General features: G+C 37.6%; 1 protein-coding gene across 3 annotated transcripts in view; it reads left to right on the top strand.

Annotated features, from left to right (window-relative positions):
- CDK6 (cyclin dependent kinase 6) overlaps nt 1-17,134 on the top strand; it is a 246,911-nt gene that overhangs the window by 15,394 nt on the left and 214,383 nt on the right. The window contains exons 1-2 of one of the 3 annotated variants that reach the window (XM_042966509.1): nt 9,673-10,551; nt 12,902-12,936. The exons of 1 other annotated variant lie outside the window; for it this stretch is intronic. The gene's annotated coding sequence lies outside the window, so the exon portion shown is untranslated. Of the gene's footprint in view, nt 1-9,672; nt 10,552-12,901; nt 12,937-17,134 lie in introns of those variants that run through there. One more of the 3 variants, XM_042966511.1, reaches the window with a different exon arrangement.

The raw sequence follows: 17,134 nt of genomic DNA, 5'->3' as shown, positions 1-17,134 counted from the left end.
AGTTGTCTTTCTGAGACTTTTTCACTGCCTCTCTAGGTTAGACCTACACATTCCTGCATCTTGGCCTTTCCTCTCTAGTGGTTCACACCCTTATTTTGCTAGTGTATGTTTGCAAGTAACTTCCTAAGAAATTGTGTGTGGGAGATAAACTTGCTGACCAATTTGGAAACATTTTTATTGTCCTGCACATTTGATTATAGTTTGACTGTTTTTAGAAGTCTAGCATGAAAAATTTTACCACTGAACTTGAAAGCCATTGTTCTTCTGTGTTTAGTGTTGTCAATGAGAGACCATCTGCCAGTGTGATTTTTCTAATTAGTTTTCAGTAATTTTTTTGTCTAGGAACTGCTAGGATGTGTTCTTCAGAACTAAGTATCTATATGTGGTGCTTTTAAAAATTGAATTTGCAGGGCATTCTGTGAGATCTTTCTGTGTGCAGATTAGTTTCATTTTACTTTTAAAAATTTCTTCTTTATTCTATTCTTTCTTTCTGAGGTTCTCGTGTTAATCAGATATTTGATCTTTCAGTTGGGACCTTGAAATCTATTAAAGTTTAGTTTTACAGATTGGATCTCTGTATGTGTCTTGCCTTCTTGTCCTCTGTTTTCTAACTATTCTTATTTGCTTTGGTTTTGCTTTTTGTTTTGCTCTATATTCTAAAGAAATCTTCTCTGTTATTTTCCAAACTGTCCATTGAATCTACTCTTGGCAATTATATTTTAACCTCAAAGCATCTTTTTTGTTATTGTTCTGTGCTTGCTTTTTTTTTTTTTTTTTTTGCGTTATTTTCTGTTTTATGGGTATAATATGTCCTTGAATTGCTCTAAATGTTTAAAAGTTTCTCCATATTATCTTTGTTTTAGTAAATCTTTAGTTTTTAACTTTTTTTGTTTTCCTGTTGCTAGATGTTTTAAATGCCTGGTGATGTTTGCATGTCCTTTGCTTTTACTAAGAAAATCAGGTTTATTCATATATACTTTATATGTGGTCAAAGATATCCATTTTTAGCTCTCAGACCAAGGAGCCCAGGGGCAGTCCAGGGCCAGCCCGGCTACGTCAGGGGCCAGAGATAATATGACCAGGACTACTTGGGCACCTAGGTGCCCAAGAGAACCCCAGAACAAAGCAATAGTCTAGGCCTAAGACATGAGGGATCCAGCAGTTCAAACAACAGCCAACCTTTCCTAGAGATCAGGGCAAAATGTGGATCAGGAGGTCAGAGAGAGGAGCGGTCAGGCCCCCTGAGTCATTGAGTGGTATTGCCAACAGCTCCTGGCCCATGTAGAATCTTCCACATGGTTCCTATCAGAGAACCAGTTCAAACAACCCATCAGCGTCAACATGTATCTGCCACATGCAAGGCATGGATTCAGAGTCTGGGTGGCAAACAGAAGAATGAAATTGGACCCCGCTTGCCAAACACATGGTGACCCCAGGTCCTCAGCAGGCCACAGCATGGAGCAGGCCCTCTGAGAATGGTTCCTGAGGTGGCAATCAGCACCATACTTCATCAACATGAGGCTGGCTTTCTTTTGCCAGGACACAGCCTCTACCTACCCTCCTATTCCTTCCAATGAGGGTGTCTTCTTCAACCCATCTAGATGCCTGGAAAACTCACATGCATCCTTCATGAGCTAATCCCTTGTGGGACACTACTGCCCGCTCCTCGTCATTTTGCATTTGTTCCAACCATTGCTCTGGTTGCCTTGTGTTGTGAGGTGGCTTATTTTTTATCTCTCCTGTCAGATGATGGGATACTCAAGATCTCTGATTTCCCCACAGACTGACTTTTATTAAGTGCCTCTATGGACCAGATGCAGAGAGAGGTGCTTCATGTATACTGTTGTTTCACAGTTTCCTGCAATATCATTTAGATGACCGAAATATATTTCTCGTATATGTTTGGCTTTGGTCATGGTTCCTGGCTCGTTAGCTCCCAAGCCCTTGGAGTTCCCTGAGTAATAAGAGCAATGGGAACATGCTTTTGTTACAATATTTGCTCTCTAGTCCTCAGTTTTCAAAATCACTTCAGAGAGTAAAGGTGGAATGGGTGTCTTATTATTCACAACAAACTCCTTTCTACTACAATTGGGTTTCTCTTAATGAGGTGACTCTCAGAGAGCACCTAAGGATGGGGCCTGGTTACCAGGGGAACCAACTAGGATTAGAGGGGTGGAACTTTCCATCTCAAGCCCTGATTTCCAGGGAGGGGAGAGGTACTAGAGGTGAGTCCATCACCAATGGCCAAGGATTTCATCAATCATGCCTCTGTAATGAAGCCTCTATAAAAACCCCAAAGGAGAGAGTTTGGAGAGTTTCCGGTCTGGGAAACCAGAACGCACTCATGTGCTACCATGTTGGGCCCCAAACTGCATGAGGACAGAAGCTCCTTTGTTTGAGACTTCTAACTATATATCTCTTTATTTGACTGTTGATACATACCCTTTAATTTTTTTAATTAAAGTTTTTAATTGTAATTGAAAAAAATCCATTAAAATCTTTTTTTCATGTTTGTTTATTTTTGAGAGAAAGAAAGACAGAGTGTGAGTGGGAAAGGGGCAGAGAGAGGGGGAGACACAGAATCTGAAGCAGGCTCCAGGCTCTGAGCTGTCAGCACAGAGCTCAACACAGGGCTGAAACCCATGAACCAAACCCATGAACCCTAAGATGGTGACCTGAGAGGAAGCTAGATGCTTAACTGACTGAGCCACGTAGGTGCCCCAAAGACATCCATTTTTTTTTTAATTTTTTTTTTAATGTTTATTTATTTTTGAGACAGAGAGAGACAGAGCATGAACGGGGGAGGGTCAGAGAGAGAGGGAGACACAGAATCTGAAACAGGCTCCAGGCTCTGAGCCATCAGCACAGGCTCAGAGCCTGACGCGGGGCTTGAACTCACAAACCGCGAGATCATGACCTGAGCCGAAGTCGGACGCTTAACGGACTGAGCCACCCAGGCGCCCCGAAGGACATCCATTTTTAATAGTGTGTTTTTTTGTGAGTTCTGACAAATTTATACATCTACGTAACCACCATCACAATCAAGATCTTAAATACTTCATCACCCCCAAAAGTTCCCTCAGACTCCTTTATAGTCCATCTCCTCCCCCGACCTGGACCCTTGGGAACCACTAATTTTTGTGTCATTATAGATTATATTTGTCCTTTTCTAGAGTTCTGTGTACATGGTATCAGACAGGATTGTGTTCTTTTGTATCTGGTTTTCATCGCTAGTTTTGAAATTCTTTCATGTTTACTGTATCAGTAGTTCATTCTTTTCCAGTGTATGGGTTTGCCACAATTTGTATATCCATTTGCATGTTGACAGTTATTTGTGTTTCTTCTAGTTTGGGGCTGTTATGAATAGTGCTGGTATAAACATTTATATACAGGTCTTTGTGTTGGTATGACATATGCATTCATTTCATTTGCATAAATACCTAAATGTGGTTTGCTGGATGTATGGCAAATGTGTGTTTAATTTTTAAGCTTATTTATTTATTTTGAGAGAGAGAGAGAGCGAGAGTGCAGGAGTAGTGGAGGGGCAGAGAGAGAGGGAGAGAGAATCCCAAGCAGGCTCCAGGCTGTCAGCACAGAGCTCAGTGTGAGGCTCGATCCCACAAACCATGAGATCATGACCTGAGCTGAAATTAAGAGTTGGATGCTCAACTGACTGAGCCACCCACGTGTGCCTTGTGTGTTTAATTTTTAAAGAAATTGCCGAACTTTTCCAAACTGCTTGTGCCAGTTTACATTTCCACCAGCAATGTGTGAAGGTTACATTTGATTTGCATTCTGTTCAACTCTTGGTGTTGTCAGTGTTTTTAATTTTAACCGTTCTATATTAGGTGTGAACTGATATTATATTGTGGTTTTAATTTGCATTTACCTCATGACTAATGTTGTTGAACATCTTTTCATTTGCTTATTGGCAATTCTCTTAATTTCCTTTGGGAAGTATCTATTCAAATATTTGACCATTATTTAAAGCTGGGTGTATTTAAAGCTTGTTGTATTATGAAAGTTATTTATATTTTCCGGAATAGTCTTTCACCAGATACATGTACTGCAGATATTTTCTTCAGGTATATGGCTTGCCTTTTTCTTTTTCCTTTGTTTTTTCTTTTTAATGATCTCTCTCAAACAGAAGATTTTAATTTTTCCGAAGTCTGATTTATCATTTTTTTTCTCTTAAGGTTTGTGCTTTTTTTATATCTCATCTAAGAAATCTTTGCTTACCCTAGAGGCACATAGGTTTTTTTCTTTTATTTTCTTCTAGAATTTTATAGTTTTTGCTTTTATGTTAAGTCCATAATACATTCAAGTTAAACCTTTGTGTGTGGCTTGAGGTAAAAGAAGTTCATTTTTTCCTTTATATAGATATCCAGCTGTCCCAGCACCATTTGTTCAAAAGTCGATGCTTTCTTTATTCTGAATACATTGGCAACTTTGTAAAAAAATTATTTGCCCATGTATATACATTTGGGTCTATTTTGGACTCTGTTCTGTTCTACTGCTTTATATATGTCTTTTTGCCACTGCCATGGTGTTTTATTTACTGTAGTTTTACAGTAAGTCTTAAAGTTAGGTAGTGTAAGTTTTTCAGCTTTGTTCTTCTTTTTGAAAATTATTTTTTGCAATTTTGCCTTTGGAGATTTTGCTAAGAATTTTTACGTCCATATTTATGAAGGATATTGTTCTGTAATTTCCTTTTTTAATAGTGTCTCAGATTTTGGTTTTGAGGTAATGCTGGCTTTAAAAAATGAGTTGATAAGTGTTTACAGCACCACAAAGATTTTCTGAAATATTTCCTGTAGCATTACCATCAATTCTTTCTTATACATTTAATAGAATTTACCAATGAAGTTATCTGGCCTAACATTTTCTTTATGGTCAGGTTTAAGCTACAAATTCTATTTCCTTAACAAACACGGGGGGCCCTATAGGTAGAATCACTTCTTATAGTTTATTTTTCAAGGAATGTGTGTTTCATGTAGGTTTTGAGTTTATTAGTATACATTCTTGATCTTTATTCTCTTATATTTTTGTCTGCAGAATCTGTAGTGATGCCCTCTTTTTCATTCTTGATACTAGAAATTTGTATGTCCCCCCACCCCCATTTTTTTTCTTAATCATACAGGTAGAGTTTTGGCAGTTTTATTGATGAAAAATCAGTTATTGGTTTCATTAACTTCCTTTCTTTATCCATTGTCTAGTCTATATTTACTTTTATTTAATTGCCTTTCCTACTTTGGGTTTCATTTGCTCTTTTAGCTTCTTAAAATAGAAACTTAGCTCATAGATTTTAGAATTTTCTTCTTTTCTAATGTAAGCATTTATGTTGTTTTATTTGCTTCCCACACATTTTAGTATATTGTGGTTCTGTTTTCATTCAGTTCAAAATATTTTAACCTTTTGGTGATTCTTCTTTGAGCCATGGGTTACTTAGATTTGTGTCTTTTAATTTTCAAACATTCCAAAATGTATAGGATTTTTCAGATACCTTTCTGTCTAATTAAATTCTGTTGTGATCAGAAAACAACTCTATATGCTTTTAATCCTTTTTAAATTTATTAAGACTTCTTTTGCTCCAGGTAGTTTATCTTGGTACATTTACATTTGATTCTTTTTAAAATAATTTTCCATTTCCTCCCTCATTATGTTCATGTTTTCCTTTAGGTCTTTGAGCATATTTATTACATTTATTATAATAGTTGCTTAATGTCTTTACTATTATATAATCTTTGTCTTTTCTGGGTCTGTTTATATTGGCTGAATTTTCTCCTGGTAATCTGCTACATTTTCCTTTATGTCTGCATGTTTAATACTTTTTTATTGGATGCCAGACATTATGAATGTTACATTGTTGACCGCTGGATTTTGTTCTATTCTTTTAAAGAGTGTTGGACTTTGTTTTGAGGGGCTTGTGGTTCAATTTGATCCTTCCAAGGTTTAATTTTACTTTATTTTGGTTTGTTTGTTTTTAAAGTTTATTTATTTATTTTTGAGAGGGAAAGAGAGAGAGAAAAAGCATACATACCTACATACACACATGAGTGTAGGAGGGGCCGAGGGGGGGAGAGAGAATCCCAAACACTGATAGTGCAGAGTCTCACATGGGGCTCGATCCCCCAAACCACGAGATCATGACCTGAGCCAAAATCAAGAGTTGGAAGTTTAATCAACTGAGCCACCCAGGCACCCCCGGTTTTTTTCTTTTAATGAGGAGGGCATCTAGTATAGGCTTTACTTTAGGTCTAATGTAGGACCATTCATTCCTCTCTGGCTGGTGGGAACTAAAAAGATGTCTTCCCTTTGTGAGCTCTAGGAATCATTCAGTTTACAATTTTCTGGTAGTTGTTCTTTCCTCAGAAGCAGTTTTTGCCTGGTCTTCTGCAGTTCCACATGTGTAGGATTCAATAGATTGTAGATTTCTGAAGATTTCTGTAGATTTCTGAAGCTCTTTTTTTGGGTGGTTTTTTGTTTTGCTCTGTCTTACGAATTTTAGTCACCTCACTCTCCTTGTCTTCTTAGCTCTGATCTCTTCCTGCTCAACTAAGTGATATAGTCCAACTAAGTGATTGAGTTCCTCCTCCCTGTGCCTGTCTGGAGGTCTGGAAACTGCCTCCACACAGAAAGCCAGCAGGACAGTTTGGGGCTCCCCTCATTACTTCTCTTCTCTCAGGGATCACAGTTCTGTACTACCTGTAGTCCGGTATCTGAGAACAGTTATTTCATATATTTGGCCAGTTCCTAGCTGTTTGTGACAGGTAAGTCTGAACCCTCTTGCTCTCTTACTGCCTTGTATATCCATTAGTTTTTATAAAAACTGGGTATCTGGTATGGTTGTTAAATAAGACTTTTTTCTCCTTTCTTGATCTCATTTCTGAGTAGAATTTCTGGGAGGCTCATTTGGAGTAGGGACTCTTGGGGGGAGAGTATCTTTTATCAGGCTTTACTTTTGAGTGAATGGGAAAACTGGCTGTCAGGATTAGATCCCCCAAATGCCATAATAAGAAAGGTTTTATCCCAATATCTGTGTTCTGGGGATGCTGACCACTGCAGTTACCTGGTACAGACCTTCAGTTGACTCCCCTGCTTGGGCTGCGTTTCTTTCTCCCTTTCTCCACCATACCTGCTGGCTCAGTCCAGCTCCTGCTTCCTCCACAGCGCCCTCATAGCTTATTCCAAGGCAGTGGCCTTCCCTTCAGTAAAAATATTTGAGCATGCCACTGATACTCACTGACTTAGAGAAATTATATCCATATACATTTACCTATGTTAAAATTAAAAAATAACTGTTCTTATAATTAGAATATATTTTCTTAATATGGTTCCTGAATTACACATTTGCCACTTTGGAGACCACTGTCTTTTTGGTGACTTTCTCTGTCAATTTCCTCCGTTAACTTGCTTCTATTTATTTTTGGTTATCCAGAAAATCTACTCAACTCTCAATTTTTTGATGATACCTTTCTTTACTTATAGGTTTTCTTTCTTTTACTTCGGTAGTATCTTAAAGACTAGAGGCAGATGTTTGTGATGGGTCTGCCATTTTGAACGGGAAGTCCATCTGATATGTTTCTGAAAATAAATTTTTAAATAATTAAAATATCATTATTTCTTACAGTTTAGTTTGCTTTCCTGAGTGGGAGCAGAAGGATGGAGCTAAACGTAGTGGCCTGAGAATTGCTTATAACCTTCAGGAAGTTTTATTAATGTAGCAGTCTTTACATTTGGATATGTTGAAAGTAGTGTGACTCAAGGAAGGAGCCCGCAGATTTCACCAGGAGCAAACAAAGTTGAAGAACGTGCTCTGGAGACATATGGAGTTCATGTGAGATAGACTTCTCCTATATTTTTATGACATTCCGTAATTTTAGCAACAGTCTAATCACCTGGAAAAGAGCCATGAATGTAGAGGAAACATTTTCACAGTCTCCTAATGGCACCTGGTTATCTACCATCATTGTTATTTCTAGGTTTTCATATAGCATCCCAACAGCTAGTGTAAACCCATAACAAGCAATAACTAATTTGACATCATTATTGGGAATGTTAGTCAATTGATTTTTCTTAAGAGAAACAAACTGAAAAGATAAGCCCACTATGAATTAATTCTTTGTAGGAATTTCCCATGTCTGATGATTTAAAAGAATAAATTCTGCATGTAAATGAATCATTACAAGCTTAATTGAAGCTTGTTGGATATTCAAGATTACTCACTGTGGTGTGTTTCTGATGGAGACAGGAAGTGAAAAAGCAAAGTATGAGATTTTTTTTTTGTGCATGAAGTCTCAGCCAGTCTTTTAATGTTTCTCATTGAGGCTTTGGTCTCTAGGGTAAATGACTCAAGGTATCTATTGCTGCTTAGCTGTTTTTAAGGGGGAATTTCCCCCCACAGTCCTCCCCTCCCCAAAATAGCTAATTATATACTGGAAGTTTCAGTACATTGTTCACAGTTTGTGAAGTCAGCATATTTCTGGAAGCTCACTGTGAATGTAATTCTTAGCTGTACTGATGCTTTTGTTTCTCCATCTCTGCAGCCAGCACTGTACTGTAAGGACACAATTCTATCGCTATTTTTTCCTTCACATTTGATGTGGTAGTTTGCATACAGCTGCAGAGTAGACAGTTACCTTTGAAAGGAACATTTGGCTGCTCTAATTTGATTAAAGAAAACCACCTCAATCATTTCTAGACTGAGAACGTTTTCATTTTAACTTGGCAGTAGGAGTTGGGAATGTACTCACTGCACTTAGATATGTGGGGGAGCAGTCAGGGAACAAAACCAACTGCTCGAATGGAGAAAGCTTTGGTGCAACTTTTTTTTTTTTTTTTTTTTTGAGGCAAGCGGTGTTTTATAGGATTGATTTTCTTTCTCTTTCTCTCCCTAATATTCTACAGCCTTGATTTTCACTTCTGTCCCCCTTTCACGTTTGTTTTTTTTTAAATCAGCAATTGCAGTAAACTGATTGTGGCAGGGGTAGGATATTACCCTAATGTGATTTGAAGGACTTTGAGGTCCTCAAAAAATTATTCCATTTTTATATAAAGAGAAAACCCCAAATCATAAATGACTATGAATTGCACATGCTTTCCTGGCCGCTATTGAATGGCTAAAAAAGTTTTTAGAGCATGTGTATACTGACAACGGTTGGGAATTTAGTGGAAACTTGCATGGAAGAAAATTGCTTATTGTTGGAAGCCTGCAGCCCTAGCTCTAGACAATTACCAATTATGTCACATGTGTCTACTTTGCTTCTGAGATACCAGGTCTGATCACACAGCTAGTATGACAGTTGAAAATATATTCTGCTGATTGTGGGTTGACATCAACTTTATACATATGTTACTGTGAATGATTGAGCAGGAGCTTTGTTTGTAGGGTAATCCATGGATGCATTCAGCATGAACCACAGTTCAGCAATGTAGTATATGGTGTTCTTGGGCAAGGTGCTATGTTGGCATCCTAAAAAGTTTGAACGCAAAGTTTTAAATAAAAAGTGTGAGGGTATACATGCAGTCTTGGAAATACAACAATGTTATTTTTTTTTTAGTTTTTTATATTTATTTTGAGAGAGAGAACATGGGCAGGGGAAGGGCCCAGAGAGAGGGAGAGAGAGAATCCCAAGCAGGCTCTGTGATGTGGGGCTCGAAACCACAAAACTGCGAGATTATGACCTGAGTGGAAGTCAAGACTCCATCACTCAACCAACTGAGCCACCCAAGTGCACCCAACCATGTTATTATTAATTGACCCTTGGATGTTATTGATAACCTTAGAGTTGAGGTCAAATGTGGGCTCACATTCTCATTCTACCATGTGACAGTATGACTTGACCACATTATACTTCTCTCACCTCTAAGCTTCAGCTTTTTCATTTGTAAAATTAGCACACATATTAAATGATGTTTCTAAATTTAGGTTCCTGTTATGTTTTTGACACTTGGCAAATATTTAGATACCTCACTGCCTCTTCCTCTTCTCCTTGGTATCACTACTCAACTACTTGTAATGTTTTGAGGGAGGGTTTTGTTCATGGAATGTGTGGCTGAACTCAACAAAGTCCCCTTGAAATTCTAATATTACGTGCAGCTCTTATTCTCTTGGACAAAATGATTAAGTCCAGCGGGACTCTATCCAGTCTGCCTAGTTTTCCTATGGGTAATAAGCCCTAGGCAGACATTATATCAGGTACTAGTTAGGATATAAGCACAGAGGACATGAGAATTGTTCAGCAAATGTTAGCTGTTTGGTAGAGTTATGTTGTCATCTTGAGTTCTTTTCCATCTTATGTCATCTTTGGGTGCTAAAATCATTTCCACATTTAATCTCAAGATTTAATGAAGTCGCCTTGGTCTGTTCTTCCTTTTGGGAATTAAGGCCAAGAGGCAGTCTTCCTGTTTTGTTTTCACACACAGTCAGAATAATATAAATCTCTTCAGTCACATCTGCATTATCTAAGCATACAAGGATGGCAAAGGGACTGAAAAGATGATTGTCCAAAGGCCGCTACTACATCTGGATTTGGCACCCCAAGATTTCTAGTAGGTACAACTTGGTAAATGTACTTGAATCCCTGGCTAGCTCACAATACTTATTTGTTCCATAACATAACTGAATAATTTATTACAATGAAATAAAATATTACAAACAGTAATGCTTGCAGTTTTTGTTTTTTTCAGTTACCAAAATTTTAATATTAGATGATTTTAAAAATTAATTGCCAGTGATTGAGGAAAAGTTGATTTAAAAAAATTTTTTTTTACATTTATTTAGTTTTGAGAGACAGAGAGAGACAGAGGACAAATTGGGGGAGGGGCAGAGAGAGAAGGAGACACAGAATCCGAAGCAGGCTCCAGGCTCTGAACCGTCAGCACAGAGCTTGATGTGGGGCTAGAACTCACAAACCGTGAGATCAGGACCTGAGCCAAAGTCGGATGCTTAACCAGCTGAGCCACCCAGGCACCCCGTGGAAAAGTTTATTTAATCTGAATAGGTTTTTAGAGACCTATAGGGATTCTGCAGAGAAATGCTGAGTACTAATTATTGATGTCACTTCAAACTGTCTCTTTCTTCAATAAAGTATTGTGATGTTTCTCATATGTAATTGCCTTTTTAAAAATACACTTTTACATAGCCCAATACTGTTGAACTGTCCATGTACTACTATTAGTGTTCTGAGATTTTCTTCTTGTGTGGACTCTAATCTGGTGACAACATAAACATTAAAATCCAGCGAAATTATTGAAAGTGTCCAATGAAGTGCATTAGAGCCTGAGACCAGAGTTTGGTTTTTGTGTTGTTTTTAAATAATGAATGTGTCATTCCTTTTTGCATGGCAGTTATCTACTTAGGTGCTATTAATGTAATTATTCTCACAGCTGGGAGGACTTGTTATTCCTATTTTATAGGTAATGAAACAGACACAGAAAATGTAAATGACCAGTTCAAGGTCACCTTGACTCCAGGTGTTATTTCCCCCATCATAGGGTTTTCTATCTAGTACTGTAAGTATTTTAGTCATGCAAAGATAATTTGGATAGGACTATTTTGATAATGCCTGTTTGGGAATTAAATGCACATAAACTGCATGCTGACAAAGGCATACTGATTATTTGAGGTGGAAACTGTCTTCTATTACCAGAAACTAGTGGTATAATTGCTTCATTTGGCAGATATTAAGTGTCATATATTTTTTAATTTAATTTTAAAAATTTTAACAATTTGTTTTAATAGTCATATGTAGAGACAGTGCTCATGGAATTGGGACTGAAATAGAGTTATTTGTTAGGGTTCATGCTGGTCCTCAGCTTGGTAGCAGTCCGTTCTCCATTGCCTACGCTGGACCAGTGAGGAAAGGAAGAGTGGCAGGTCAAAGGAAGTACACTCACCTCTGAACCTGGCACCAGAAGTGCTGACGAGGACGTCACTTATGCTCTTGATGACTCAGCACTTCCTGGTTTCTCTTTGTAGCCCTGCTAGGGCTAATAATATCCAGTGACCTTAGTCCAAACTGAGGGTTTCAAGGAACCTTTGGTTTCCTCATCATCAAAAATTTGAGGTCAGGAATCATTCTTTTCCTTTCTGTTGCGAATTAATTAATGGTACTAGGTCTCAGCCATTATGTTCTGTGTTGGACCACATGCGTTTTGTTCTTAAGATTAGAAGATCCAAAGCTATTCTGGAGTATAAATAAATAAATATATCCTTACCTTTCAACTCAATGGCAGTCCTGTTACATAATGCATTTGGTCTTTGTGTTGTTTCTGTGCAGTCTAATGGCTGGGGAAAGAGTGGAAGGAAATGAAGTTCAAACTACACTTGCAGTGTATTTGCTTCTTTGATTTTAGGAAAGGCTTAAGGACGACCTAAGAGGCCTAGTGAGGGTGGGCGGGAGGGAAATCGTGGATCTGTTCATGGGGACCCTCATCACCTAACAAATAGTCCAGGACAGGCGGCCTGGCCTGTTCTGTGTGAATGAAACCAAATTGTATTTATTAATTAGTTTTATATTTAGAACTAGCCAAAATTGTTAGACTCAAAACTTGTAAGTATTGAGACATCTGGAGATGAAACATTTCAGAAAGCCTAGAAAAATTTAGAAAACCTTGGAACTTTTTTACCTGTTTTCCTGGGCTGTTATAACATTGATTACAGGACATGGTTGAGAGTTCATCCATGTCGATAGCCGATTTATTTAAAAATTTATGAAAAAGTTTTAAAGTTATTGTATAGATTATCCAAACATCAAGTTTCTGTTGAAATATATTTTTATTAAAGACAGTCTTAAAGGTGTAGTTTACAGTCAAGAGATACTTAGAGTAAAAAGAATGCTGTGTTTAAAACACAGATATTTATTATTAAATGTTTCTTTATGTGTTTTTATCTTTACAGAGGCCCCTAAATAGCAAGAACTTCACTGCTTCCAAGTAAGCAAAAGTAAAAATTCCTACAGAAAACATAGCCCTGACCTTTTTGCACATGTAATCCAAACGAAAAGTTAGCTTTGAAGTGGCGTTTTGTTACATAATCATACTGAAAATATGCAGTAATATGTATTCCTTTGAATGTCTTTCATTCAGAAACATATTTTTGTTTATTTGACTATCCTACCAGCTGAAAATGGATTATGTTCTGGTTGTTCATCTAACCACCCAACCTCAAAATACTTGAGAAATTACATGAAGAGCTTCATTCCAAAGCATAACATTTTCAGAGAGATTCAGACCATTTGGAAAGTTGAACATGGAATTTCACTCCATAGATGATTAAAATAAAAAGCAAATAATAGGAGAAAATAAACAGAATTTACAAACCTAGTGTTTGCCAGACAGAACACCTGTCCAATCAGTAGTAAATTATTTTAAAGAGCATTTACTTTCTAGAAGGTACTTAATGTGGATCATTTGTTTCAGACATGTCTGTATACATTTCTACCAGACTATTTGGTCAGCTCAACATTAGGGAACAGAGCATTCAAAAGCATCACAAATCATTACAAAGAGTATGAAAATTATGACCAGTACAGGCAAAAACAAATGAAAGCCCTTCTTTTCTTGGGTGTTCTCTGAGATGCTGCTATAGAAATCTGAGAATTGATAGCATATGCTTAAGACTCCCAAGTTTCTGGTGCTGCCCACAACAATACAAAAACTGACATTTTGATTCCTTCTGCATTTCTCCTCATCTGATTTAGTGAGCACTCTGTATATTGAGGTATGGCAAGAAATTCTACTTATCACAGAAAAAGAAAAATACCATATGAGATTTCTAATTTTTGTAATTGTTTGACATTTGTAGGGAAGTCTTTTTGTTAACTTGCATAATTGAGGAATCAAGCACTCCAGTTAATAAGGAAACCTAGTTAATAGAAAGTTGTCATCTCTTCTGACCATTAAGACCCGTTTTCAAAGAATTCAGATATGACAGATACACTTAACACTAAAACTCATAACATAAAAACTCATAATTTAATACTTTAGTGATTATTGAGAAAATATTTCAAGATTTATACTTTACTGTAATCCTTCTGAACTACAGTTATGATGAACACTGACTATTCCTGCTATTTAGAGAATTATAGTTGACAAAATGTTAGCTTGGTTATATGATTTGGCTATCCATGCTAGAGGAGAGAAGGCCTTCAGTCATGTCTTTTAAAGAAACAAAATCTATTGCATTATGTTTTGGTTAGGTATAAAATTTCGCTCTTTAAATTTAGAGATTATGGAGGGAAAGGTTGAGAGGTTGAGATGCTAGTAGTGAAGGGCAGGCAGGGAGTTTAGATCGAGAATAAAGTAATGAAAACTGAGAAGACAAATGTATAAGAAGAAGAAAGTTCTGAATGTATAGATGTAAATAAAGTAGAGAATGACCAAAAAAACCCAGAAGAGACCAAATTAAAGAAATTATTTCTTAAAGTTTTAAAATATCATGAGGTCAAAATTAGTATGGCAAAGAACTCCTGGTTCTGAGAGAGTAACCCTAGAAAAGACAGAAAGAAAAAAATGAAGTTAAAGGAGAAAATAGAAGAAGAAAAAAAGCCCACCTAAAACTGCAAGAGAGTAAGAAAGAATTAAAATGAGTTTGGATCCAAAATTGGTAAAAACTATAACTTCAGTATGGTTTATCTTAAATTGTTCACCTGTTACCCCAAACCTCAACAAACATAGATTTGTTTGTTCTTTTCATGTGGGAAACATAAGGAAAATTCATCTTGTACTCATCAGGTTTTGGTCTTTTTTTTTTTTATTTAAAAAAAAAATTTTTTTTTTTTTTAACGTTTATTTTTTTTTGAGACAGAGAGAGACAGAGCATGAACGGGGGAGGGTCAGAGAGAGGGAGACACAGAATCTGAAACAGGCTCCAGGCTATGAGCTGTCAGCACAGAGCCCGACGCGGGGCTCAAACTCATGGACCGTGAGATCATGACCTGAGCCGAAGTCGGACGCTTAACCGACTGAGCCACCCAGGCGCCCCCAGGTTTTGGTCTTATTGTAGAAAAAGGGAGATAAAAGAGTTGTTATACTTGACATGCAAATAAGAGTTTTTGGTCTGTTCCACATTTTTTTTTTTTAACATTTATTTATTTTTGAGACACAGAGCATGAGCAGGGTAGGGGCAGAGAGAGAGGGAGACACAATCTGGAAGCAAGCTCCAGGCTCCAAGCTGTCAGCACTGAGCCTGACGTGGGGCCCGAACTCATGAATCGCGAGATCATGACCTGAGCTGAAGTCGGATGCTTAACCGACCAAGCCACTCAGGCGCCCCAAGTTCCACATGTTTTAAAGTTACTGTTGGTTTTCATTAATAGCATTACTTTTTTTACATAATTAAAAAAAAAAATGTTTGTTTATTTTTGAGAGAGAGTGCGCATGCCTGTGCATGCAGGGGAAGGGTGGAGAGAGGGAGACAGAGGATCCGAAGCAGACTTCATGATGAAAAGAAAAGAAAAGTGATAGCGGAGAGCTAGGTGCAGGGGTCCAACTCATGAACCTTGAGGTCATGACCTGAGCAGAGTCGGACACTTAACTGTTGGAGCCATCCAGGCATGCCATACAACTGTTTACTTTTTTAAAGGAACATTTTATTGCATTTTATTTTGTTTTATTTTATTTTTGTAAAGATTTTATTTTTAAGTAATCTACACCCAATGTGGGGTTCAAACCCACAACCTCGAGATTAAGAGTTATGTGTTCCACTGACTGAGCCAGCTAGGTGCCTCAAAGGGGCATTTTAAACACCCTAGATACATTCTCAAAATACATTGCTAAATTAGGGGGAGTTTGAAAGATGTTTTATATATATTTTGTAAGGAGAAAATCTCCAACTCTCTGGTTTTACTTAATGTTGAGCATTAGAAGTTTCTATAGATAGGAAATTGTAATCATACCTTTCTCAAGAAGATAGTGTTTTTTTAACCTTTTTTTTTTTTAGTAAAATATATATAACATAAAAGTTACCATTTTAACCATTTTCAAGTGCACAATTCAGTGGTATTAAATACAGCCACACTGTTGGTGAGCCATCACCACTATCCAACCCCAGAATTTCATTCCTCTCCTCCTTACAAGAAGATAGATTTTTAAATGACATTTTATCACCAGGAGATGAGAACCAGGCAGTAGTTCATGATACGGCCAGCAGGCTTAGTGTTAGGAATGGAAATGATAGAAGCCCACCAAAGCTAGCTCCAGAAAGAGATTTTATCGTAAATGAACAGGGCCCTCATGAGATTCTTTACACGTTTGGCTTCTTGGGACAGGGGTTCTGGACTCTGGGAGCCTATAAGGAGTGCCTGTGGTCTGTCTTGCACCAGGGAATTGCCTCTGAGTGTTTGTCCTCACTACTTCCTGTGTGTCTTCACCCAGGGCTTCCTCATAACCTCCATTTCCAAGGGCCCATGGTGGTCATCACAGCACTGGTTCTGTGTGAGGTTTTTGGTGTGGTGCCCCACACCAGCATGCAAACACTGGTTCTTAGTTCATATTTCAGAGAATCTGAGGCATGGTGTGGGGGAAGAAAGTCCCAGTCTAGGAAAGACTGGATTTTTGCCCTGGTTTCAGATGGTGAAGAAAATTAATTGACATTTGATTCTTTGTTCTTCTAGCTAAGGTCTGAGTCTTGAAGAAGCAAAAACCGTGTTTGTCCTGAAAACGCAGCTTTAGGATAATTCTTAAATCATTTTGAAGTTTAAGTGTTTCAAAGCCATATATATATGTGTTACCCGAACAGGTTTAAAATTGTATGCCAACACTTAACAGTAGTTTTTAGTCATAGAAAGTTGGAGGAGTTTCAACTTGAGAACACCGAAGATGTTCATGAAGAGTAGGTAGCATGGATGAGCATAATCAGTTCCTAGCCACAGTGATGTCTGGAGCTTACTCATTTTGGTGGAAAAGTCATGCTCTTCAGATTGAAAAGTTGGAACATCATTACAGAAAATGAATTTTTATTTTAAACCAATTGAACAGAAATGCTGCTTGGCTTCATGATGGCTAGAAGACACCTTAAGTATAATTAACTCACGAGCTAATGCCTAGAAGTGGCAACATGGTATTATGCCAGTGGTTAGGCAGCTTCACGAATCCGCTTCCAACACAGGTCTGGCCATGCCACTCTGTGTGT

This window comes from Panthera tigris, chromosome A2 (genome assembly GCF_018350195.1).
Source record: "Panthera tigris isolate Pti1 chromosome A2, P.tigris_Pti1_mat1.1, whole genome shotgun sequence".
In the NCBI taxonomy this organism is placed as follows: Eukaryota; Metazoa; Chordata; class Mammalia; order Carnivora; family Felidae; genus Panthera; species Panthera tigris.
This window is presented reverse-complemented; position numbering and strand designations above follow the sequence as displayed.